This window comes from Oreochromis aureus, linkage group 18 (genome assembly GCF_013358895.1).
Source record: "Oreochromis aureus strain Israel breed Guangdong linkage group 18, ZZ_aureus, whole genome shotgun sequence".
In the NCBI taxonomy this organism is placed as follows: domain Eukaryota; kingdom Metazoa; phylum Chordata; class Actinopteri; order Cichliformes; family Cichlidae; genus Oreochromis; species Oreochromis aureus.
The window spans coordinates 28,880,846-28,906,803 of NC_052959.1; the positions used below are offsets into that span (position 1 = coordinate 28,880,846).

Consider the following 25,958-nt stretch of genomic DNA (forward strand, 5'->3'; position numbering starts at 1 on the left):
TCAGCAGCTTCAAATGGAGCTGAGACAGTTTGGCAGACAGGCAGTGTGTTTCCAATCCACAGGTTTTATCAGAACTAATTAGCCCCAAACTCCAGTATTTGCAAAAGGGTGCTTGTTTCAGCTGGGTTTGGATTCTCGGATGTGTGGGGTTGTGTGGTTTCTGGCTAAACTCACAATAAGAAAGCCTTTAATCAAATCAATAAAAGAGCAAAACTGTTTTTATTTACCATTATCAGACAAACATGTCATTTTCTAAATATGGATAGTTGTTGTCTTCTCACAGCTTTATTTATAAGATACATATTTTTTTCTTTTAAGTCAATCTAAGCCCAAACGTAAAAGTTTACCTCACAACATACAGAAGAACTTAAAACTAGCTCTCAGATTATCTAACACGTAAAAACTGAGGTTCTTCTGTTCTAAAGGAAGAATGCACAAAACTAATAGGATTCTTTCTCAGTGGTATAATTGCGGTTTTTCCAAAATAAAAATATATTCTTCCCGAATTCCCCTGGATCCATCCTGAATTCCCAATCACCCTTTAACTCTCTTCACATAATAATTTAAAGTATATTTCAGCATATTAAAGTGTTTCCAGTTACAAATGTGTCAGCACATAAAGTAAAGAAAACTTTTCAAAACCCAAGTCATGATGACTTGAGTTACATGCACTTCATTTACCTGCACTATGGACAGATAGAAAAAAGGAAACAAACAAATTGTCCTTTTCCTGCTAACTGCAATCAGCTGACTTCACTTTATGTGGAAGGAGTAGAAAAACAGCAGAATGGTCTGAGACTGCCGAGGAGTAGCAAGAGGAATATTGCTTCCAGTTCAGTTGCATTCATAAATATGAAAGCAATGGCAAAGTGCATACAGCGATGTGGCCAGAAGCAACTATCAACTGCTGATGGCAAGACATCAAGTCTTTCCACACGTCTGCATAAATAACATATCAGATCTAATGACAAAGAGAATAATCTTAAACCAAAGTGTAGGCTGAGCTGTGATTTTTTCAGAGGTAACAGAATGAGGAGCGTTAAGGCCTACAGTACCGTAATCGCCATTTTGTGGGATGTTCTACCTGTCCTTGCTCCAACAGGTGTGGGCAGAAATGGCCCGATCGCTTTTCTTTGAAGCACTTTCTGGGCTTTTTTTCACAAACTTAGATGAATGCTGTGTGTTAACAAATAAATGCCAATTCACTAGCTGGGCCCACGTCCTCATTTTAGGTTTGACAGCGTTTTAGTAGGTAAAGGTGAATGCTTGGACATGAATTGAGCTGCGGTTTGGGGAAGGCCTCGTGGGGGACTGGCGACGGCTCCCGGGCCTGGCAGATCCCCGTGTACTAAATAGAAGTGAAGAAGTTAAAGAATTGAAAAGGGGAGGGAGGGTGGGGCACGTAAACGAGAACGAACAGCTTGCAGAACTGGGGGAACCTATATAGATGAGAACCGGAAGGAGCGTGTTTGGAGGCGTGGTCCCGCTCCTGAAATTCCGAAACATAATGTGACAATGCACATTATGGAATAATGCAAAAGTAATGCAATTTTTTTCCCCCATTCTTTTGATTATTTTTCCTTTCAACAGAAAGTAAATATATTGTGGAATATTAAAGACATTACTTTATGACCCTAACATTGGTGGTTTTAAACAGCGCATTTGTTTACACAGCAAGAAAAACAATCTGAATGAATTTGTTTTACTATTAATTTGAGATAATAGTGTCTCACTTTGCTTTTTGCAGCTGGTTTTACTTTCAAAACAACATTCACTTTGTCTGAACGGGGGGGACAATTTTCTCATGAAGAAATGAGACTCCTCAGACATTCTTATGTATGTGCAGGAACTTTTTGGGGCTGATCCAGATGCCTCACGCTGGGCCAGCCATCTCCAGCTGAGCTGTGAACTGCAGGTGAAAGTCTTAAGAAACAGGTGCCTACTCCTCCTGCCAGAGGGAACAAAATAGCAGGCTGGGCATCGGTTACACCAATCGCTGTCTATCAGAGTGGAACCCGTATTGATTAACAAGGCCGATAGACTCGGTGGCCCCAGCCACCAACTGTCGACTGCGCCTCCCCCTTCTGTGTGCAACAGCGATAGTGGGTTTAGGGTTACGCACTGGCCCCCTGCATACCAAATTTAAAAGGGTGGAAATGGAATTACTGCATCTGTTTAGAAGTCAACTTCTGCATTCTGTGGGCTGCCCACTCTGCCACTCCTCTATCTAACCTCCCTTCTTGACTCTCGGTAGGTTTCCCCCCCGATTCTCCCAGGGCTCTCAAAGTTCACGACGCCAAAGAAAAAGGTGGGTGGGTAGCAAAGGAGGGGGGCTTCTCACAGAGTTACTGAGGCGTGCTGTGAAACTCTGAAATGTCTGTGTCTTTGTAACCTCCTCATGGGAAGTTTGGGCTTGTGATACTCTCAAACACTACTCTCCTTTCTATAATTTAATGTGGTAAAATTTAGTTGATTCGCACTGTGGAGCCACAACTCTGTGAGTCTTGAATAATTTCTCTGAAAAATTTGGTTAGATTGATAAGAAAAAAGGGAATTAGGGTTAACAACAGAAAAGATAACAAAGTCTCAGTTAATGTGATGCTTCCTCACAAATCGACTCATGTTCATAAGCTCCCACAGAGCGTAGATGATCATCACTGCAATGATGATAAAGTGGTATTTTGTTTTCGCTTTGAAAGGCAGAATGTCACAACTGCAATTATATTTAAAGGGAAGTTTATGAAGTCTGATTGGGGTGAGGAACAAGAATAATTCTCAGAAGACACATTTGTGCATAATCTGGGAGTCTTTGCACACATACAGCTCAGAGCCATTTGTGTCAGATTTGGCCCAAATGTCATTAGCTGGACTTGACATAGACTTGGGGAAGCTTTTTGTGGGACAGATGTGACCCAGATGTCAGTACACACCTCACATCTGGCCTATATAAAATGAACCTGGTCAAGCAACCCGACTCACCTCGGAGTCAGTGCAATGAGTCATGGTCAAATCTGACACGCAAGAGAACCAAAGCTTTGGGCTAAATTTGTGCCAAACAAGCATTGCTATCTGGATATTGTTCTATGAATATTATAAACAGTAATGTATATATATTAATACTCAATCCTCATGTATATACTGTATATATAGTAACTAGTTATCCATATCTTATTTATTTCATAATTTATTCCAACATCTTCGCACTCTCTATCATGTACCATTGTACCATGAATATAAATATGTCACATGTTGCTATTGTTAGTATTGCATGTTGTCTATCTTGTTACTTACACTGAGAGAGAAGAAAGTTGATTCTGACTCAGATTCAGATTACGGTGATAGAATAAAGGTGAATTTTGCTGCCAAACAGTAGAAATAGTAGGAATAATCAATAGAAAGAAAAATGAGGGAGATTTTCCTTTTGCTGTAGCTTTATTACCGGGTTCTTCGCATTACGGACAAATTAATAAATACAAGCCCTTGTGTAATTCTTAACCACCTCTCAGGATATTCAGTAGATAATAGTTAGCCAAGAGATTTTAAGGGCGGCACACTCCACTGACTCATGGCACTTGGGCAGAGTTGGTGCATGTGAAATTGCTGTCATATTTCCCAATGTCTACAACATTTAAATTAGATTCCCCCTGAGAGCAACATGTCTGAGCCACTGTGCATTCATTATTGCCCTTAAATGACAGGATGCAGGTATGTATAGTTATGCTTTGTTAGCAATGTTTGTTCTTGCCACCATCATCCACTTTTGAAAAAATGAAAACAAAGAAGACAAATTAAGCTCAAATTAATTTCTTTTAGCTGCTATGTTGTCAAATTGTATCCATGATTACATGTCAGATACAATAACCTAAGAACAAGTCTTAGCTTTCTTAGCGTCTCATTCTGTAGGCACCAATAATCGACCTGACCCAATTTCATTGAAACCTGCAACTCCTCGTATAATATCTTTCTGAAGCTGGCAATTAAATGAATATTTAAATGAGTGTCGTCTTGGTCCCCAGGGTAATTTGGTTGATTTAAAACTTCATGTGCGCACGGGAGAAGAGGCCTGAGTTTAATTAGATGTGATGTATGTCTTCAAGATAAGACGTGAAGGCCCTCCTGACTTCTGAAGATGTTTACTTTCTTTAAGTTTGGATGCAGTCTTTCAGACGCCACCCTTGATCTCGGAGGGAATGCTGCTGTCACCAAGTTCTCACTGGCTGGATAAATAATCAGAGTATAAATAACTATACTATAGGAAGTGTTTGAGTAAAATCTGTGCATTTCTTTTTGAGGGAAACAGGCGGTGAGTCCATAGTATAGAGGACTCTGATTTTGTAAGTGTCAGTTGCTCTGAGCTAATTACTCAACCGCCTGGAAATTCAACACTCAGCAATAAATACTCATTTGAATGCTCATCCTTGCCTAATAGTTTTGACATATTTGAATCTGCTGATATTTCAGATAAACGTGATTTTCTGTCAGAAAAATCAGCTTTACTTTGTTTAAGCAGGTTTCTTTTTTACAATGTGTTTTTCCTTTAATGGCTGAGCGATCATTATTGAGTGGAAGGCTGTCACTTTCCAGGGGAAATTTGAATTCCTTGCAGTGCGCGCCCATTCTGCATCTCCTGGTCAGTGATGGATAGAGGATTCCTCCCTTCCTTCCTTCCACAGGTTAGATTCCTCTGCGGTTCTCTTCCATGTTTACTTAAAGACAAACTACTAATCAGCCCAGGGTGGGTTGGGAGGCTTAGGGCAGTCACCCTTAACACAAACACGCACTCGCGCACACACAAACCCTGACAGTGTTTCACTACTGATAGAGTGTGTATGAGTGTGTATTGTATGGACTCACCTTCCTTCCGCTCATTAACCAGAGCAAACATTGACACAAATACCTCCCATCCAATCAGTCTACTGCTGGGCAGGACCATGACAGCCGTGTCTGTGTTAACCAACCTCCTGAAACCACACACACACACACACACACTGATATGAGAGCCAAAAGGTGTGAAATATGCTGTAATATTGTTTTTTTTTTTTACATATCAACCACCCCTAACATTTAGTTTTTTACATTATAACATGACTTTTTAACTTATTTAAACTTTCACTAATGCAGCCTAAAAACTCACCCTGAAGGGTTGCTGGAAAATTATCTGCAGGCTTTCCTGTGTGGCTCCAGTGTTTCTCCATGGATAGGGTGATTCCCAAAAGTTGTCTTGTGGCTCCAGCCTAGCTCTCTCGGACACTATTTTGGTAGCTCAGTTTCATGATTTTGCAACCAAAAAACACCTAGAAGCTTGGAATTTGAAAATAGAGCAATTAATATACCACAAAGATGGAAGGTGAAATTACAGATAAGTCTTCCAAATTTCATTTTTCCAAATGCTTTAAATGCTGAAAAAACAAATTCCTCAAAAATCCCCAAACCAAAGCTATCTGCATGGCTTGATATCACCAGGTGCTTCAAATAAAAAAAATATATAGGCCAATAAACGAAAACATGTACATACAATAACTATGGAGCAGTGGCTGGCATTGTCTCTTTAAACTACAAGCTACCACATGACCAGATACACACAGGGTTGTACAGGTGTGTGAATTCAAAGACACACAACAACAAAGAAAGCAGTAATATTGCTTTAACTCAATACCTTTTAACTGCTGACACCTGAATTTAGCTTAGGGGATACACACACACACACACAAACTTCAATAATGTGCGATCTGCTGCAAAGCAATTTTACTTTCACTCACACAGCTTAACAGTGCCCATTCAGTTACTGCCTGAAGCCAATAATACACACCTGGTTTCACTACAACAGAATGAGCTGATAATTTGCATTGATTTGAACAGGTCATAACCTTAGGGAATACAAGTGAAATCCAACTTAAGAGGGAGTGGAGTTTTGCTGTGGGTCATCCAATAATAATTTGAATCATCGTTTCCAAAAACTGGCAAAATCCTCACCCAGTTAATTGCTCCGATTTGGCAGCAAAAAGACATCAAACATGACAGTAAACCCGAGCAGTCAGACTGCTAATGAGACTGCTTTGAACAAATACCCAGGTCATTGTAACAGGTACAAGTAAACAAATAAATCAGAGGCTTTACAAGTACAGTTTCCCACACTCTTAGAGATTATGGGCAACATGTTTGTGTCATGTCTTGCATTTAATTCAGAATAAGAAAGATTGCTTGTCTAACACTCTGACTGATTGCATATCTTGGCACTACTGTTGTAGACATATTGCCGTGTTCATACACCTCATGAATCAGCTTGAACAGAGCTATTAAAATAACATCCTGGGTTGTAATCGACGAGTGTTGCTGTTTAAACTGACACTATTGTACCTTAACTGTAACATTACTTAGCGATTAAAAACCCATGAACAATTATTTCAGCACTTTAAACACACACACAAGTGAATGCAACAGAAGACAGTTATGTGTTTCCCTTTCGCAGGAGGTAAAATCAGCTGCCAGAGTCTGACCACTTGCCCGTGTCTCCCTTCATAATCCCTCCATACTGTAGTTTAAATTTGGAGGCTGCCAGCCCAGCATTGAGGGTGTTACCATGAGCCCTTCTAAATTGCCACTTGTTCTCCTGGCGTCATTAAGACCCTAGGGCGACAGGGGTCTGTTCTTAAATTGCTACCACTGGAAACAGCAGTGGCATGTTTATAATTACAATCTTTCTTCAGCAGCGATGACGTCTTCCCTGCGGTAAACACGAACACTCGGCCGGCTCTGGTCCCGAACAGGCACGAGGATTCATTAAGAGCCGTGACGACAGCCTCAGAGCTCACTTAACTTCGAGACGTTGGCTGTGTTTTATGAGAGGCTTTCAACCTCAGAGGGACCTTTTCAGTGAGGCTGTTCTGAGGGCAGAAGCAGTGACGAGGTGAGAAATGTAACCATGTTGAAAGCCATTAGTGTTCCATTAGAGTTTGGCTTTCAGGAGTAGGCTCAAGCAACGAGAGGTGACACACTACGTCTTTCATATCTAAAACCTGTGGCATGTGTGTCAAGGGCCATTTAAGACAAATTATCCTTTGTGGATTAAGCAGTGTGTTAATAAACAAAAAGAAGCTGTTTTAGGACTAATTAAATACTGAATTCACAAAACACACATGTCATTTTCATATTTATGTTATGTTTACACTTAAATAAACTGCAACTCACTGTATTCTTTGCATTAAAATTTTTCAGCAGCATAATAATATTTAATAATTAATACAATTATAATAGGTAAAGTTCATTATTTCCAGTAGTAATGAGTCTAGTAAGCCAGTATCTTAACTTTTTCATTCTAGTCAAAAAAGGCAGAGACATTTTCAGTTCTTGCAAACTAAAGACCAGAAATATTCAAACCTTTTCATCTAGTAGAAAGACAATAGCTGGCTTATGTATAACCTGGGAGTTAGCCTGTCGACAGCCTCTGGGGGCAAAGGTTTCTGGTGTAGCAACCAGATGTCCTAATGACTTACTGTTATGTTTGCTTTTATTATTTAGAGTGCAGATAAATTAATAAAGCTAATGATTGCCCCTGATTGCCCAGGGGATTGTCGGCTGTTCTTTACCCTCTCTGGACGAACTGCGCCGCTCTCGCTGTCTCAGGAAAGCAGGAAATATCATAAAAGACTCCTCACAGCCCGCTCATAATCTGTTCCAACTGCTGCCATCAGGCAAAAGATACAGGAGCATCAGAACAAAGACAAATAGACTAAATAGCAGTTTCTACCCTGTAGCTGTTAGGGCAATGAATTACAAGTAATCACCTACAATTCAACCTGCCAAATACTGTGCAGTGGATGACATCCTGTGCAATAGTGTCTATGTGCAATAAGGTTCTATTTATTACACTGAATGACTGTGTTCTACCTCTCTCTCTTGACACTGCAGGGACTGCACTTATTTTGTTGCATTTGTTAAAATGACAATAAAGATATCCTGATTCTGATAATTAAATTGTTACTAAACACAAGTTGATGATTTCAAGATTGCATTTGCATGTTTTGATCTTTACAAAAACCGTTTATTTGCATGCAACCAAAGTCTGCTCAGACCTGTTGGATTAATGCAGTGTAACTTGCACTCTTGGTAACAATAAATTATGATTGTTGATTACAGGCTGATTACAGATTTCCTTTCATATAGACCAGCTTACTTAAAAGAAATAGTTGCTGCTTGCTACAAAATGTACAGATAACGTATTCCTCATTTTATATAAAACTAAAAAGACGCTCAAGTGACATTTATTCAACCCGTTCTTGCTTAAATTTATACTAGATCCCCTTTATCAACATGAGTCTTTAACATCTGGGAAGATCAACTTCCTGAAATACTGAAGCTGTGAGTGTAAATGTTTGAAAAAGAGATAAGTGGGATCTCCATAGTTCTTGGGCCTTGCCCTCTCCTTCTCAGGGAATTGGATTTGGCAGATTTCCATCATCTTAGTGGAGCTGGGCCTGTTTTTCTTTCTCTTTTCTTTATACTGCTGCTAAACCTGCTGCCCCCTTTTTTTACTGCTGTCCTTCTAGCTCAGAATACCTGGAGCAGTGAAGCTGGAAAAGCCATTTAGGATGGATATCAGATGATGTGTAATTTGGGCTTAAAATAACATGTAGGCAAAGAGTAAGTCTGACGGCTCAGCTTATTTCCTGGAGCATTTAAGTGGCCTCATTTCACTCATTTGGTAAAAAACTGACTAACGTACACATTGTACAGACAGGTTAATAAACACTCAGGCACACACACAAACACACTCAGGAAGACGACCCACACACATACACACATCTGCACAGAGTCTAAACAGTCAGCCAAGCTCACTCTTTCTCTCTCTCTCACACACACGCATCATGTACAAGTGATCCCGAATAATATTTACCCCTGTTTGCCCCTGCTGTAACAGCTGTGCAAAAGTCTTGAGCCATGCCTCATTTCTTTATATTTTGCTTCCAGACGTTCTGAAGGTCTTTCAAAGTTTTTCTTTTTCACTCATTTTCAGTCCGGCCCATTTCACGGGAATGCTTTTTCTTGTTTGTTAAGTCACTTAACACTGACCTGCGACTAATTCAGGGACTAAAAAAGGCACGCAACTCAAGGGATGAACCAATGTTCCATCTACAGATAACAGACAGTTTAGTAATTAACCAATTTTAAATTGTATTTATAGAAATGTTATTATTAGACTTGTTATTATTACACAGCCTGTTACAGAAACACATAATTTGCTACAGACTTCTTTAGCTGAACCTATAAAAAACAATAACACAGTTTGACAGGCGTAAAATTGTACTTTTTCACCAACAAGGTTATTTCCAAAGATATATTCGCTAAAAACTTTATATATATTGGCATTGTATTACAATTTGAGGAATTTAAGGAAACTGGACAACTGGTGGTCAAAAAAAAAAAGAATCTAGACCAGTTGAATATTATCTGAAAATCATGTCCTCAAGAAATAGGGAAAAATCCAGACCTGACATGTCACCTGAGAGATGCATTCTGACCTTCAGCTTATCCATCTACTGTTCACTGAAGCCTCATCAGAAATGTTCTCATTGTAAGGATGCTTGTCATGAAGCCAGAGGGGAACAAATTACGCAAGAACTGGACTGACAATCAGTGGCAACAGATTTTATGGAGTGATGAACCCAAATTTGAAAATGATGACTCAAGTCATCAACAGTATGAATGGAGGAGGTCAGATGTGAAGTACAACAGTGAGTGTCTACAGCCATTTATAAAACACTCTGGAGGCTCTGACTTGTTTTGGGATTTGTATTTCAGCCAGTGGTGTTGGGGAAAGGTCAAATGTTGATCCACCATGCAATACCAAGTAGAAAGTGCATGATTGTCAACAGCTCCATTTCTCAGCATGACAATCCAAAAACACTGCCAATGCAGTCAGTCATGGATTGGACTCCATAGATCCTGAATCTTAATGTTATCGAAGCAGTATGTAATCATCTAAACTGAGGACTAAGAGCTCATACTCTTCAACAAGCCTGAATAATTATTCCTAAAGAGACAGTTACACATTACTGTCTGTGTTCAGATTGCATATCCAAATGTATGTTAACTTACCTTATTTCCATTTAGGTTGTTGATTAAATTACTTTAAGTGTCTGCAACAGTGCAGGAAATATGAATTTCAGAAATGTCTCCCATTCACCCAGCTTTAAAATCTAGATAGAACACAGGGTGTTGGCCGCTCTCTGAAGACAGCGCACATACATTTATTTGTATCAGGAGGAGCAACACATTCCGCAGGAAGGTGATGAGTCAACTTTGACCCAGATGAAACTTGGCAGAAACCTCCATGCATGACTTGACCAACCCACCCATGACAATGTTCAGATTGTTCAGTGCAGACGCACAGTGATTATTAAAGATAAATCCCAAACTTGCCTAACCTAAACCTAATGTTACCCTAACCTGGCTATACATTTAATAACTAATGTCAGGGGTTCTCAAACATTTTGGGAACAGGTACTGCCTTGAGGGGAACCTCTTCCAAAGACCATCTTTTAAGATTAATTCCCATTATATAATTCCTTAATACGATTCCTACTTTTGGAACTGTTGGAACTATTTGTATTAAAGACTTCAGAGCCGCTTCACAGTGATAAACAGAAACACATTTCATAATTAATTGTATTAATACCCATTATATGCTTTTAAATTGAAGGTAATTGTTATGTTACGGCTGTGTGCAGACAGGAAAAGGACCCAAAGTGCAGACTCCGGAGACAAAAAGGTGAACTCAAAACAGCTTTAATGCTGAACTCAAAAAGGGTAACAAAACATACCTGGGAAAATCAAAATAAACTTAAACCAGAGAACTGACAGAACACACAGCTAGGTAAACGGTAGATCGCGACAGAGAGCACAGGAAAACACAGGGCTTAAATACGCAGAGGGAGTAATCAGGGAATGGGCAACAGGAGGGAAACACAGCTGGGGCAAATCAGGACTAACGAGACAAAGAAACGTAAACTGAACACACTGAGAAAAGACAGAGACCTTCAAAGTAAAACAGGAAACACAACACAGACTGAACTTACAGACACAGACTGACTGGACACGGGGATATAGCAACTAAGGATACACAGAGACGCCTTAGACAAGGGGATACAGCTGACAGGGAGACAGCAACTAGAGACGACAGAGACATAAACCATAAGACAGAACTCAAAGAAACCAAAGACTAGAAATTATAAATAATATAACAAACTCAAAAACCCTGGGTCAACGACCCAGGCCTCCTAACAGTAATTGTATTTAAATTTTATTTGGGCTCATTTTAATAACCGTCATATGATGCAGTTTGGCCTCCCTTCTTGCTATTGTCAAAATAAATGAAAACAATATGTGTCTCCATCTTTTCTGGGTTTATTTAGTTTGTTTTTAGGATTACTGACAATATAAACTCATGTTATTTCTCTTTGCTGAGTGATATAAACGCAAGAAAGCTTTATGTAATGTGTCAAAGTCACATCACAGTTTCTACTGGCCTTTATTAATCCAATCTAGATGCACATTTTTATGATTTATAGAAAATTATTTAGCATATTATTCACCCTTTGGCATTGGTAAATACTTTGAAGGGTTTTTACATTAAAACATACCTCGAGATGACTGTTGTTGTGAACCTGTGCGATATAAATAAAATTTTATTTAATAGAAAAACAACAAATGCCTCGCCATGGGTCACAAGTCTTACCACTTTGATAACCCAGAAAGTGACTCCATAGACCAACATTTAATACTTGTGGTCATCTGAGGACTACCAATTAACCCCATGTCTTTATACTGTGGAAGGAACTAAGAGTACCTGGAGAAAACCTACATAGACACAGCAAGAACCAATGATCTTCTTGCTGTGAACCAACGGTTCCCCTCCCCCCTCCACCACAAAACAGGCAGGAATGAGGTACTGAAGTAAATGTGGGCCACTGTGGGAATGAGGAGGGAGGAAAATAGTACAGAGAGGTGAAACAAGTGACAGGTAGCTATGATTTCCAGCGATAGTATTTTTATATGGATACTCAGTATATAAAAAATGAGCTGTTTTTAATCATGCATTGTATAAGTTAAGGAAGCAAGATTATGAAACAGTTGATCGACTTTATTATCCTTGCAGGTGATTATCACTCATAAAATACTACATCTACTGAATGGCATTCCTAAAGCCTTGGAAGTGCAGACCCTGTACAAACTCTAGCAGTGTCACTCAGCAATGATAAAGCATGCACCAAAGTGTAATTAAGCTTATCTCACCTCAAACGTGTCTGACAACAGGTGCATTTAAAGCTGCAGTTGTCAAGGATTGCAGCTGCATGAGCCTTCATTTGTGAGATAGCGCTGTCAAAGGGTAACTCACTCACGGAGAAATGGCTCTGAATGTTCAGACGCCTATAAAAACGCCAGTCTGCACGCTGGTCTAATGGTATTTTGCTTGCAAATTAGGTTGGTGTTTTCATCTGATAGTGGCCCAAATCTGCCACGTTTTATGCCACAGCTTTTTAATTGGTCCTCATTTTCAGTAACACAACTTGATATTCTGAGATTAACTTGATTATATGATACAGACGGGGGAGAAATGAGATTTTATACATTTTTTTGTTGTATTTTACACGTCAAACAAAAGAAATTTGTTATTTTGTTTTTCCCCCCAGACTTGGCTCCCTGAACTCAGCTCCAAAGGTCACAGACGTTGACAGAGTGAGACACTCCTTTCCTCTCTGTCAAAGAACCTCGAGTGCTTATAGCATGGACATTCCAAACTTAGAGACATAGTCCTAAATACATACAACCTTTTATACCACATGGCCCGCGAACATCTCGACCTGTCCAGACAACAACCTACTAATCTCAGCAAGCTGAAGCTAACTATTTAGTTTCTGTGGTAACGCTGTGTTGTGGTACTTCACAGTAAGAGCTATATAAAGGGTTACTGACTTAAATGAGTATTTACAGTACAAGAACGAGATCAATACTATGAGATACGTCCTGTTAAAATAATACAGGCTCAGAGCTGTGTTGGCCCTTCACTGATGACAGAACCCTTGGAGGCCTTTACTATGTATGTTGTTTTGGTACAACATTTAACTAAGTGTGCATACTGTGCATCGTATAACCTCTGCTTTTAAAAACAATATTAAAGTTTTACAATTAGCTCTTCCAAATCTTTGAATATCTGCAGCTTCTGTGCATTTGCCAGAACTGCTGTGGGCTCGGTTCTCAGGAGTTTCTTCCAAAACAAACATTGGTCTCTAGGGATTTTACTTCTGCAGGCAAGCGTTTAAAAACATTTTTCTACTTTTTACTCTTTATTTCTTTGTCTTCTGAATGAGTGACACCCTGGACGATAAGAAGAAAGATCTGTTTTTGTCACTGCTTATCCACGAGCCATCACACTCTAAGAATCTGTAGACTTTCAGCATCACTGGCGTGCTGGAAATCCCTCAGTGATGACGATTATGTGAGTGACTATAAGCTTCTAGTTTTTGAGGAAACACAGTTGTTAAACTGAACCAGAGGGGTTAAGCCAGGGGTGGGCAACCCCAGGCCTTGAGGGCCGGTGTCCTGCAGGTTTTAGATGTGTCCTTGATCCAACACAGCTGATTCAAAAAGCTAAATTACCTCCTCAACATGTCTTTCAGTTCTCCAGAGGCCTGGCAATGAACTAGTCATTTGATTCAGGTGTGTTGACCCAGGGTGAGATCTATAACCTGCAGGACACCGACCCTCAAGGCCTGGATTTGCCCACCCCTGGGTTAAGCTGACAAAAAGAAACCCTGTCGTCCATTGTATTAAACATAAAACAATATTAAGAAATATGACGGAAAAGAAAATGCTATTTTGTAATATACATATATTTTTTACTGCTAATATGACAAAAAAACCTGATAAAACTGAATTGTTACAATCGTTATAAGTTCTTTCAGCATTTTAATACACTGCATTGAAAATGTAGTTTATAGTTTAAGAGGTTTTTTACTATAAAAATGTTCAGTGACCATTCTTTATGCAAGAAATTGAAATTTACTGTATGCAAATAAAAGTAAAAGTAGGGATCTTGGAAGTAAATGTAAGTAAATGTAAGATTGTACGGGGACATTTTAGAGTATTTGCAGTAATCCCACTAGCTACCTGCTGTGGTTTTGGCGTGGAGCTGTAAGCGTTGGGTTTCGCCGGCGGGTCTTTTGACCGGGCTCACAGAGGATGAGTGGAGATCCTGAGTGCTGTAGAGGCACTTATGAAGGGCGCACATTGTTGCCAGCCCTGGGGAGAAAACTGAGCAGTCTGGCAACACAGGCGGAATTTCCTACTGTGATGTTATCTCACACAAGACATTTAGCTTCAGCCAAATGAAGAAGGGGGAGAGAAAGTGGTAAGGAAGAGGAGGGTCAAAAAAGAGGGCGATAGAAGGAAGGGGAATGACAGCTGAGGGCATAAGGGAGAGGATGAAGAGGTGGTCAGATAATGATGAAGAGAAGGGAAGTAAAATGTCCTGTAGAACAAAGGAAAATGAAGTAAAAGGCAATGAGGAAATACATTATGAAGGGTAGATGGGGAAGAAGAAGGAGAGACTGCAGATATGGGAGTTTAGGTACTTTTCTTTACACATTAGTTTTATGCACATTTTATATTCACATGAAAATCTTGTGGTACCTTCTTCTGTGTCTCCAACTGTGTATAAAGCCTGCATGTCATTCATCCTGTATTCCTCTGTGGGGGTGCAAGCATCAGACCAGGCTCACTTTGCTTCTGAACATATTCGATGTTAACCAGAGGGGGCCACGAGTGGAGTAGAATCCACCACATCAGAAAAGTGAAGATATATAATTTACAGACAGGACACATCCATCCATCCATCCATCCATCCATCCATCCATCCATCCATCCATCCATCCATCCATCCATCCATCCATCCATCCATCCATCCATCCATCCATCCATCATCTCCCACTTATCTGAAGTTCAGTTCTGGTGGCAGTAGGCTATAAGCTGGATACTTTTATCCAGGATCCTTCCCCCCACACTTTCCATTTCCTCCTGGGTATCCCGAGATCATACGAGAAATATAATCTCTCCAGTGGGTTCTGGGTTTACCCCGGGGTCTCTTTCTAGTTGGGCAAACCCAGAACACCTCCAAACTTGAAGTACCAAGGAAGCATCCTAAGCAGAGGCCCAAACAACCTCAATATAGGACACATATATTTTAAAATTTAATACAAGGTTTTTTTAAGTTAGAGAACTGAAATGACAAGATGAAAATTCTTTAGGGACATATAAATGACCAGAAATACTTTCATTTGTGCACAAATTGAGCACCGAGGAAGAGAAACCTGAATATGGTTTCAATATGTATTGCAGTGGAAATCGATTTAACAATCTAGATAAAGGCCATTCATACCTCAATTATATAAAATGTTACCCAAATTAAATGTTCGACTTTTAGATCTACATTCTTTCTCTGCGTTGCCATTACACAATAACATCTTCACTGCATTGCACAGTAGTATATTGTGCAATTTTCACTGTATCATAAAAGCAGTGTAGCAAAGAGAGTAATGAGAGGACCTTTGAATCAGGGACTAGAGCAAGACTAGTAAAGCATTTTATGACCTTTGCATCATAAGATTTAATCATTGAACCACTTGACTGAAAGTGCAGTTTGAATCACGTAAAAACAGTTTAGAAATCAGTTGGAGAATCAAGTTGAATGAGGAACTAGGTTTGTAGTTTGAACAAAATATATAGGTTTGAAAATGCTAAATGTTAACATGCACTAACTGTTTATATGCTTGAATCACACTGACATGTCAAACTGACTAAATCTGCAGGGTGAAAACTACAACAAAACCACATTTATGAGCCTATGTTTGTTTTTGTTTTTTAAATTAAACAACAGAAACAGAAAATGTGACATTTCAAATATATTACAATCAACATTGCTATAGTTAAGAAAATGTTCCTCTTTTCCTTTTAAAAATGAGACATTTCAAGACATTTATGCAAAACTGATAACATAATTTTCTTATATGAGCTCAATTCTTAAAGAGTCTTGTTATAAAGTCAATAAAATAACACCTCATCAAAAGGACTGGGAAAACAGCCTAATAAAAATTCCACAAGCTCTAAAAGTTATCCTTCTTATCTCTCTGATTGAGCTGCAAGAGGACAAAAGTGACAACATAAAATGATAAATTGGAAGCACTGTTGGGGTTGCAGAAAACACTAGTTAGACTAGTAAATGTTTTACATGTTTTATATAGGCAGCACTCTCAGTGAAGCCAATAGCTGGCCTGCAGCCTGGAATCCAGAGATTTAAAAAGTTGTGCAATAATAAAACAAAGAGTAATGTGCACTGAATGACTTCAAGCAATGTGATGACTGTTTCTTTAAATGAGCACTTCAAGAAGCTTTTTGTGTCTTAATGATTTTCAACATTAACATAATCTAATATGAGGTATTACAACTTGTGTATAAAATGCACTATTACATTTAAAGTATTTATTTTCTTTTGAATTTTCTGTCTAAGAGAAGACATCAGTCATAATTTTAAAGCCAAAGTCACTGAGAGTGACATGTGACTGTAACGTTTTGTCATGTGCAGGCCTACTGCATCTGTTTTGAAGTCAAAGAACGTCACTCTCAAGTGAAAGGAAAGATTGATCCTCAGACTGACTTCAGGCCTTTCTTGCTTCTGTCACATCAAAACCTTTAAGTCTCCTTGATGCTGAAAAAGGAGATCTCATGAAAGATTTTATTTTCAAATTGACAGCCTTCTTTCTATATACATATCAGAGAGACTGCATGGGGTTCATGGTTTATCTGAACAAGACCAGTCAAGTAAGTAAACACATAAAAATACTTAGCAATTTAACAATATAACAATTTGAAATTAAACATGCCATGTGATTCATCCAATAACCTGTAACACATGACTTGAGATCCTTCCTGCCAAATAAATTTACTCAACAGTAGTGTTCTTCTGGATAATAATTACCGACCTGTTTACTGTGCAGATGGTTAATGTTTTGTTAACACAGTAGTCGCTGCAGTAACATGGCAACAATAAAAACAGGAGAGTATTTTTCATTTTTCTACCAGTATTAAAGAAAGAAAGCTATGATCGTGATCGTCTGACATTCTTAAAGTACTTTTTGTTTAACTTTTATTTAATTACCTGAGAAAGTAACATACAACAAAAGCGAATGTTTCGTCTGAAGAGAGGATTTTCAGACATTCAGATGTGTGAGCATAGATAAGCGTACAATCGCTCAGATGCATCACTTCCTTTGACACTTGACTGGAAAACAGTGATCCATATATGGTTTTCAGGGTTGGAGCAACAACCAACCAACCAAATAAAATCCTGCAAACAGCTGGTTTGACACACCCTCAAACTAAGAGCGAGAAGTTGCCAGTTTTTTTTCCTTGTTTGCTCATCTTACTTTTAAAAGGCATCATTCTGCTTTATAAAATGATGATTGGATTACGGAGGTGATCTGTTGGTGGCATCTTTCTATTATGTTGAGTTGCATCTATGTGAAGTTCAAAAAGTTGAGATGTAGGATAAACAGGAAGCATGTAATATGAATGAAACAATGATTTGCTTGAAGTATAGAAATGTTCCCTGTGAGAAAATACCCTCGGAAAACAGGTGTTAAGGCTTCTCCTTGTAAACACAGTAAATGCTTCTGGCTGCCCCCGTTGTCACATAACAAGTTGGATCTGGCAGAGTTTTATAACAGATACCCTTCCTAAGACAACTCAAAATGTACAACTCCTGCTGGAATCAAACCAACACCCTGCACTCTGTGAGAACACAGGAAATACTCAGAGTAAACAGTATTTCTCTGCATTAAACCTGCATGAAACCCAAACTTTTCAAAAAAAGGAGCAGTCCTCATTGTACTGATTGTAGCAATGCTCTGCCAGAAATTCTTAGTGTTAGCATGTTGGGTAGCTAATAGCTTGGCTAATAAGTGCAAAAGCTTGAGCTGGGCTTTGGCTCTGCTTAGGTTTCACACTTTGCAAATGGAAAAAACAGCATGGCACCAAAGTATTGCACACTGTGAATCTTCAAACATCTATAGTTGGAGGTTTTAGCAGATAGTTCTTACATAGATGTGCCTCGCTCACACGGGTGCTGCTTCACACGACCAGTTAGAGCAGGTTTTTTCAGTTATGGGGCCTTGTAGATACAGGACATGAAGGTAAAAAGGGGGTGAAAAGAAGTGCTCTATACCTGTGTTTTTAACTTTTGTTTTTATTCTATGGTGCTCAAGGATAGTGTGAGCAATTTAACAGCATATATTGCATGAAAACAGGAGAAAATAACTCAGAATTGCATATCAGATAGTGAAGAGGGGCAAAGGTACAACCACAATCATAAAAATTCCATGTAAAAATACAGGCGGATTGTCTTGTGTACTCGAAAATCTGCTGACCTGCAGATTTTATTTGGGCTTTGTTTATTCATTAATTTGACCAAGGGAGATGTTGAAAATGCTCTGGTTTAACCTTTATCTATGTGAGGTTTGTACATGCTAGGCCTTGGGAACTTACATTTGCTGAAAAAGCACCTGATTAAGACTTAAGAACAACAAATTTTTAAATAACACAGTTTATGGATTAAGCAACGTCTATGCAGAAGGCCACGGTGCATGTATAGATGCAAAGTTCAGTTCTAAGGTTAACTCAAGGTAAAATAATTCTCTTGTTATAATGTATGTTAATACAGTTTTTTAGTTTCAGATTTGTATTTGACACTGAGCTGCTACCACATCTAAAGCTCTGGTGCCGAATAATTGAAATCAGAGCAATGAAAAAAGCTTTGGGGATTAGCTAACTTTTCCTGGATAAATACAAAAGGGTTGAAAAGCAGCTCTTCGAATTATGCAGAGCTTTGTGAAACATCCACTTTTGACATATGACCTGTCAATCTAAGTCACAGTTGGACCTGATTAAGCTGATGAAACCAACAGAGAGCCACGTGAAACTGACAAAGACACATTCCACTTTGTATGCATAAGACGCTGTTGTTCCAGGAGCAACAGACTTATATGAAAAAATGTTAAAAGCACGTCTTTGATACTAAGTCTTTATAAAATCTGTCAAATAGGTGAGTTAAGCTCACTTGTTTTCAGTGCAAATGAGCTTTAATCAGTTGCATCATGTGGCACCATCTTGATACCTGCGCACAATCTGCACATTTATGGCAATGGATACAGGTGGGAAAACAACTTTTTTCTAAAACAGTATTTTATTCTTTCTAAAGCATCATATCAACTTAATTAATGTAAATATTTTCATCCACAATTTACAACCCAAGCCATCTAAAACCTTTGTGTTTTATCATCTAAGTGAAACAGCCCATAATCTTTTGTTCAGATAGAAAACAGCGACCCTGGTGGGACTCGAACCCACAACCTTTGAATTGCATCTCTATGTCTTTAACTAGAAGTCCAATGCGCTATCCATTGCGCCACAGGGCCACATGCATGCATCCAGCTGTCCCTTTCTCCCTTCGTCTGCAAATGTAACTGAATCTTTCTGACGTTAACTAGAAGCTGAAGCTTTCCTTCTAAAGTGTCAGGTTTCCTCCCTACTAGACATCTCAGGATGACTTCTTGGGAACTACCACTATTTCACACTGTACATTAATTCTTGTGGATTGGGACAGGGAACAGATAAAACTGAGTGTCTCTTATAATATTTACATATTTTGCTTTTAGTGATTTTAGTCAGGACCAATAGCAAAAGAGAACAGCATACACTGCAACGTCCCATATACAATGTCAGTAATAAGTGCATTTGTGGTAGAGTTTTTGATGCTTGAATATTGAATCCATTTGAATCTATTTTTATTTTTATTTTGAAACACATGTAGATTGGTTTGTTCCATTTTTTATATTATGCAATCTAAAGATAGCTGACCTAGCTGAAACTTGACTTGAATGTTTGAATACAGACTGAGTTTTTAACTTGGGGTTACATGCAAAAGGGGCGTGGTCACTAGAAAGATAAATAAGTAATTAGCAACTTTGATTTGTTCACTTCAACCCATTTGTTTTAAACAGCTTACTCAGAAGCCAGACTGTATTTTTTAATAAAGTATTTTGGCATAATAGAGGACAATAGATGTTTTTCCTTTGTTGTATTCAAAGGAAGCAAACAGACTAAGGCCTCTACAGTTGCTCATAAATTTGTTATTTTAGCTTAAACCCTGCTGATGTGAATGGGTACTTGTTGCCATGTGTCTGAGTGAAGAGGCCCGGTCCTGGTCGACTTAGCTGTGTGACACGCGATAGGGTCCAAATCCAAAGTGGAATGGCTGCAGGCTTCAACCTGCGCTTAAGAGGGTCACTGCTGAACAAAGGGGGTTCAGTCACTTGCTGAGAGGCTGCACACACTGAAAGGAACATGGGGCCAAGGCGGTGTGTGCGTGTGTCCGTTTGTGTGTGTGTGACACAGAGGGAAAGCGAGCGTGAGCACGTTTGAGCTTAAAATAATTTTAAAGAGAGAAATTAGTGTATCTTATCTCAGATGTGTTGCTTTCTTCGTTTAAATCTTTCCCTCACATCTTAGATGTTTCATCTGAAGAAATTAAGAGGAGAAGTGAGAACAGAGGAATCCAGGAAATGCGCACTTAGTGAAATGAGCCGTCTTTGCCTCTAGAGTGACATCAGAGGCGACATGAGTTAATAATGGCTGCGCCGCTGGATCAGTTTAGCTGCTCTGTCTTTTGCTGGCAGTACGGCACGGATAATTAATTAAATACTCCCAAAATAATGACAAAGTGAGCAGTTTGTAGTAGGCTTACTGCTTTCATATCATCAAACAGGACGCTGAGAATTGTTTCTCTTTCTTAATACACACTAGAAGTTGACAAAAGTGTTGTGGTGATGCAGCTGCATTGCAGCTCATATATGCCACCAGTGTGTTGAAGGTGTCCTGTGTAGTTTTCTTGTCTTTAAGGGTGAACAAACCTGTTAAACTCTTTGAGCCTCATAAATTGATTGTAAAAATGTTACAATAACCTTTTACAACTCTGCATACTTTCTTGCTTCATCATTGTTTTACTGTTACATTACTGTGGCTTTTGGGGTATTTGTGACTCAGTGACAAACAAAACAGGATGTGACTTAAAAAAATACAGTTACATGGAGCTACGAGAGCTCAGAAACCTTGCAGGAAACCTCTAAACTGTTACAACACTGAAAACCAGTGTGCATGTGTTTATATGTGTTTGTGTTTATGTGCCTGTGTGTGTGTTTGGGTGTGCAGGGCAAAGATGCACTGACGATGTCTGCTTGTTTAGCCAAGAGCAAGAAAAGTGAGTGAGATTTTCAGATTAGATTCTTGCCAAAAGACTATGACTTCCCCGTGAGGTTTTTCTAAGCACTCTGAGAATGTTAAACAGTGCGTTCTGTGTACAAGTGTATCTTGAAGGGAAAAAAAGCAACTCAGACATCTTTAAAAGCTTTTTATTTGTACTGTTTGTTCATATTTTTTGTGGAAGGTCACACCTGTCATTCCTCCAGGTGGTTGGGTATTGTACTGCACTATGAATTAAACCAAGAATGCAGCATTTCACAAGAGAACAAGTCTTTTATTTGGTCAGTGATATCCATTGTGTCTGATTCCCGTGTGTTAAAAGGGCTCAGCTTTTGCATTACACTCTCCTTTCCATGAAAAAACACTTCAAAATTCCCAGACGTGACATCCTGAAACAATATCTGTACTAATCTGGAAGAATAATACAGTAAATGTTCCCATACAATCAAGAGGTGTCTGCAAATTGTGTCTTTCTCATCTTTTATTGCAGCTCTTTCAAAATCCAAACTTGTGTAAGTCCCTGTTATATTGCTTCCCACAGTTTTGGCAGAAAGGCTCCTCAAAACGGGGAATATTTCACCTCTTAAGCCAAACGTGAAGTGCCAAACCTGCAAAACATAGCGACTGCCTCGGCTTTTCACTTTGCCTGGCACAAATCATTCAATGTCAGGCCATTTCCCACGCCAAATAGGCTTAGAACGCTAAAAAGACGAGAAGAAAAGAAGAAAGTCCTGTCAAGTTTTTCCACTTGGTTTTGTTCTCTTTTTCTGCCTCTGTGTTTTTTCACCTCAGTATCTATTTGTCCCCTTTTCTTTTCCCCTTTTCCCTCCCCCCTCCACCTCCTCCCCCCACCCTCCTCTGCAAGTCTAACATGTCATTCTCCTTCTTTTGTACCTACAGGCCTTTTTTCCTATTGAACTCCCCGCCCTCTCCACTCCTCTGGCTCTCCTTTTCCCTCTCAGGGGCCTAATTATGAGCCGGCATTAAATAAAAACATTTATATTTCTCCAAAAAAAGGCTTCTCTCTGTGCTTTCTCTGGACAATGAGGGCTTATGATTCTCCCTTCCCTCCTGCTCCCTCTTTCTGTCTCTTTCTCTGCTGAGTGGCCATTCACTGGGGGTCTATGTCTCTTTGTGATTGGCCTGCTCTAGGACTCCTAGGGGGCAGTAATTGTGTCTCATTAAGTCTTACAGTAGTCGTGAGGGGAGTGTAGTGGGGTGGGAAGTGAGGGGGAGTTTGCTGCACAAGGCCTCGCAATTAGAAATCCCAGAGAGCTTGAATGGGAACCCTAATCAGACCACAATGGCCGAGGCTCCCTGCCTATTAGGGCAAAAAGGAAGTGTTGCCATTGTCCAAACACACACACACATGCAGACGCACACACACCAGGAATGCATGCAGCACAGTGGGGATGGATGTAGTTGTGTGGTGGCATCGTCCCACAGGCCAATTTGGAACGATTGGGAGACTTAAGAGAGCTTTTCACTGCCTCAGTCACGAAATACACATTCATGCACTCAGAAAGTCGAGTATACACACACACACACACACACACACACGCACAGGTGCAGGCACACATACACTTTTCCATCCATACTGAAGCTAAAAACGGGTCTCATTAGTGATGTCGAGGACGAGCTGGGAGTTTGCTTTCTGTTTGCTCATTTGTCACCCTGTGATTCCTCTCACTGCACACAGGAGTTTTTTCAATTTTTGTGTGAAAAACACTTTCTGCAAGAAACATATTTTAGTGTCTCCGTGAAGCAGAAGCGGGGTAATACAATCAGCATGCTGTGGTGCGGTGGATACATAAATAACCCATGCACCTCATCTCTGTGGAAATTCAGTAAATTTCAGTGTCTGTGAAATAAAAAAAGAAAAAAAAGAAGAAAAAAACCATACAAATAATGATATTCCACCACCATCTGTCTCTAAAAGGGAAATGCATTGGAAAGTGAAAACTTTGCAAAGCCTTCCCTTGTTTTTATCTCATAATAGGAGCAGAAAGTGGGTCTCTTTTCCTCCGTTTATCTGTGTAGCGTTCCCAGGAGAAACAGTGGCTACCCCTCCTTATCTTTGTTACTGCCGAGTGCTGCAGTGGATTATGAAGTGGATTATGCAAATGTCTCACAATATATTCATATTAACAAAGGTTGAGGTTCATGTGCCTGTGCCCGGAATTTATGAATACGCACATATTTTAAAAATGGCTGGAATGTGCTATAATTTAATGGAAATGAACTCAAATGACTGTTATACAGTTCTAATTATTGTACTGTGCTTTGCCTCGTTTTCAATTTGTGGAATTAGTAGCAACTTTAAAATAAAGCGATATTCAATTCAATTTAGCCCATTGTTTCAATTATCAGCTCTATTGATCCTCTGTAGAATAGACGGTTATTGTTGGACTTTGATCCAAATGTTGAGTAATTTGCAGTTTATTTTTTTGAAGTCATAAAAACTGCTAAGATCATGTCATAAATGGATGCCTCTCTTGGTTTTGGAGAGTTTTCGTTGGTGTTTTGTTTGCGCTAAATGCAAAACATGGACGATCTGAAGACTAATAAGCAAGGAGCACGAAGCTCCTTGTCAGCTTAAAAAAAAGTCAAGGTCATAAAGGAAGCATTCTGTTTTCTATTGCAAAGGAAATGCAAAGCTTATGGACTACAGGGAAATATTAACATCCTGCTTAGCTAACTGACTCATCTGAAATGATGCAATAACAGATTTATGAGCAGTTGTTGAATTTATGATTCATCTGGTCGTGTCCATAAAGCCATCAATAGGTTAAGTTTAAGAAAGATGTTTCTGAATGTAAGGAGCAGAGGTAAAACATTTTCAGTATACCTCTGCAGACTTTACAGGATACTGGTGGTTACATTTCACATTAAGTTATCTATACTTGGGAAGCAAATCAGTTCATAACAGATCTGACATCCCTAGAGATAAAAGTGACTGGATAAAGGCACAAGTTCAAACCTGCTCGCTGGATGGGTAGATCTAGGTGTGGAAAGTCAGCAGGAAACACATCTGCCTTCATTTGTTACAATGACCTTCGCTAAGCCATTCGGTTGTGAACCAAGCAAAACGCTGAAGCTGACTAACTTTGCATGGAAGCAGGAAGCAATATTTAAAGATATTGAAACGATATTCCTGTTTTAAAAATAGATCAAATGACAGTATGGATATTCAGTGTTACTCTGTTGCTATAATGAGAGAATGAATCTGGAGTTTCAGCCATACTGTATATAAAATGCTGTTATATTGTTTTTATATTATGACTGCATATAAAAGATAGACTATCAAGAACCAATGGCATGTGAACTGCCTTTTGAAACATCCCTTTTAGTATTACTGACACTTTCTTTTTTTGAGCCAAAAGCCGCTATGTTTGTAAGAAAAGGTGTAGTGCAGTGATGCCAAACATAAGGCTTGTTTGAATCAGCCCACTTGGAAAATGTGAAGGAGGACATAAATTTTAGACTTTTATCTGTATTTTCAAACATTTTACAGCTTTTTCTATGATTTTTACAGTGAGTTCACAAACAAAAAAAGTCACATTTGGTCAATTAACAAAAAATTCTCCTCAACAAAAATTTTAATCCATGATATTACATACACCAACATGAGCCCCATGCTTAGTTTCAGCTCGCTTTTCTTTTATTTGATGTTTTGGCCAACAGTCTTACTCTTTTGGTTTACCAATAGCAACTTTGTTTTTGTCAGCAGTCAAGTACTTCCAGCAACCTGCAACTGATAAAAATCTACAGCAGTAAACAGCAGTAATCAGTACACCTACAGTACTGTGCATATATACACAACACAGCTGTGTGTAGAATATACAACCTAACAAACCCAAAGTTCACCCCTTCGATAGCTCAGCTGGTAGAGCGGAGGACTGTAGGAGAGTTGTGCTGAAATCCTTAGGTCGCTGGTTCGATTCCGGCTCGAAGGAGGAGGCTTTTGTGGTTTGGTAAGAGTGGCAAACAGACGTTGGCAGTTGGAAATGTCACATACATTACTTGTAAACTATAAACTCCCTGATAAGTGTGTCAACTTCTCAACCACTACAAGCTCCTGAATCAAATCAGTGTGGTAGTAGTAATAAACTAAGCAAGAGTTCATTTATGTCTGTATAATGTATATTTCCTGGAAGAACCCACCCAAGGGATTAATAAAGTTTTATCTAATCTAATCTAATCTGATCTAATCTAATCTAATCTAAATCCATTTATTATTGATCAAGATCTCTTGAAGGCAACTTTTGTTGTGATTTGCATATAAATAAAATTGAATTGAATTGAATTGAATTGAATTGCCACTTAGATCAGATTATTGAAGACAACCTCATTGTAATAGTTTCTGCATTATAGTTATGGCTCTCATTTAAGTTTTGTATGTGCTGTATGTGTTTTGTTTTTAGTCTGACTAAAAACAGACTAAAAAGTCTGACTAAGCAGCAAAATGTTTGCTGTCAAGGACACTTCAGTAGGATATTTGGCCACATCAAAAACATACTGACATTCCAAAAGCGATTTTATTTGCACTCTCACTGGTCATGTCCTTTCTCACACGCTCACTATCAGCACCA

At 39.0% G+C, this 25,958-nt stretch overlaps 1 protein-coding gene and 2 non-coding genes across 7 annotated transcripts in view; 1 reads left to right on the forward strand and 2 right to left on the reverse strand.

The window, feature by feature from the left end:
• Window positions 1–5,776, reverse strand: part of LOC116331636 (frizzled-8-like) — a 57,354-nt gene extending 51,578 nt beyond the window's left edge. For 4 of the 5 annotated variants that reach the window (XR_005609018.1, XR_005609017.1, XM_039601970.1 and 1 more), the window contains exons 1-3: window positions 5,657–5,776; window positions 5,135–5,301; window positions 4,855–4,961 (exon numbers count right to left, since the gene is read on the reverse strand). The gene's annotated coding sequence lies outside the window, so the exon portion shown is untranslated. Of the gene's footprint in view, window positions 1–4,854; window positions 4,962–5,134; window positions 5,302–5,515; window positions 5,617–5,656 lie in introns of those variants that run through there. The other variant, XM_039601969.1, reaches the window with a different exon arrangement.
• A 13,654-nt stretch (window positions 5,777–19,430) lies between these two features.
• On the reverse strand, window positions 19,431–19,523 carry trnar-ucu. The gene is made up of 2 exons: window positions 19,487–19,523; window positions 19,431–19,466 (listed from the first exon to the last, which is right to left on the reverse strand). It is a non-coding gene; the product is annotated as a tRNA-Arg (tRNA).
• A 5,711-nt stretch (window positions 19,524–25,234) lies between these two features.
• On the forward strand, window positions 25,235–25,322 carry trnay-gua. Its single transcript is given in 2 exon segments — window positions 25,235–25,271; window positions 25,287–25,322. It is a non-coding gene; the product is annotated as a tRNA-Tyr (tRNA).
• The last annotated feature ends 636 nt before the right edge of the window (window positions 25,323–25,958 follow it).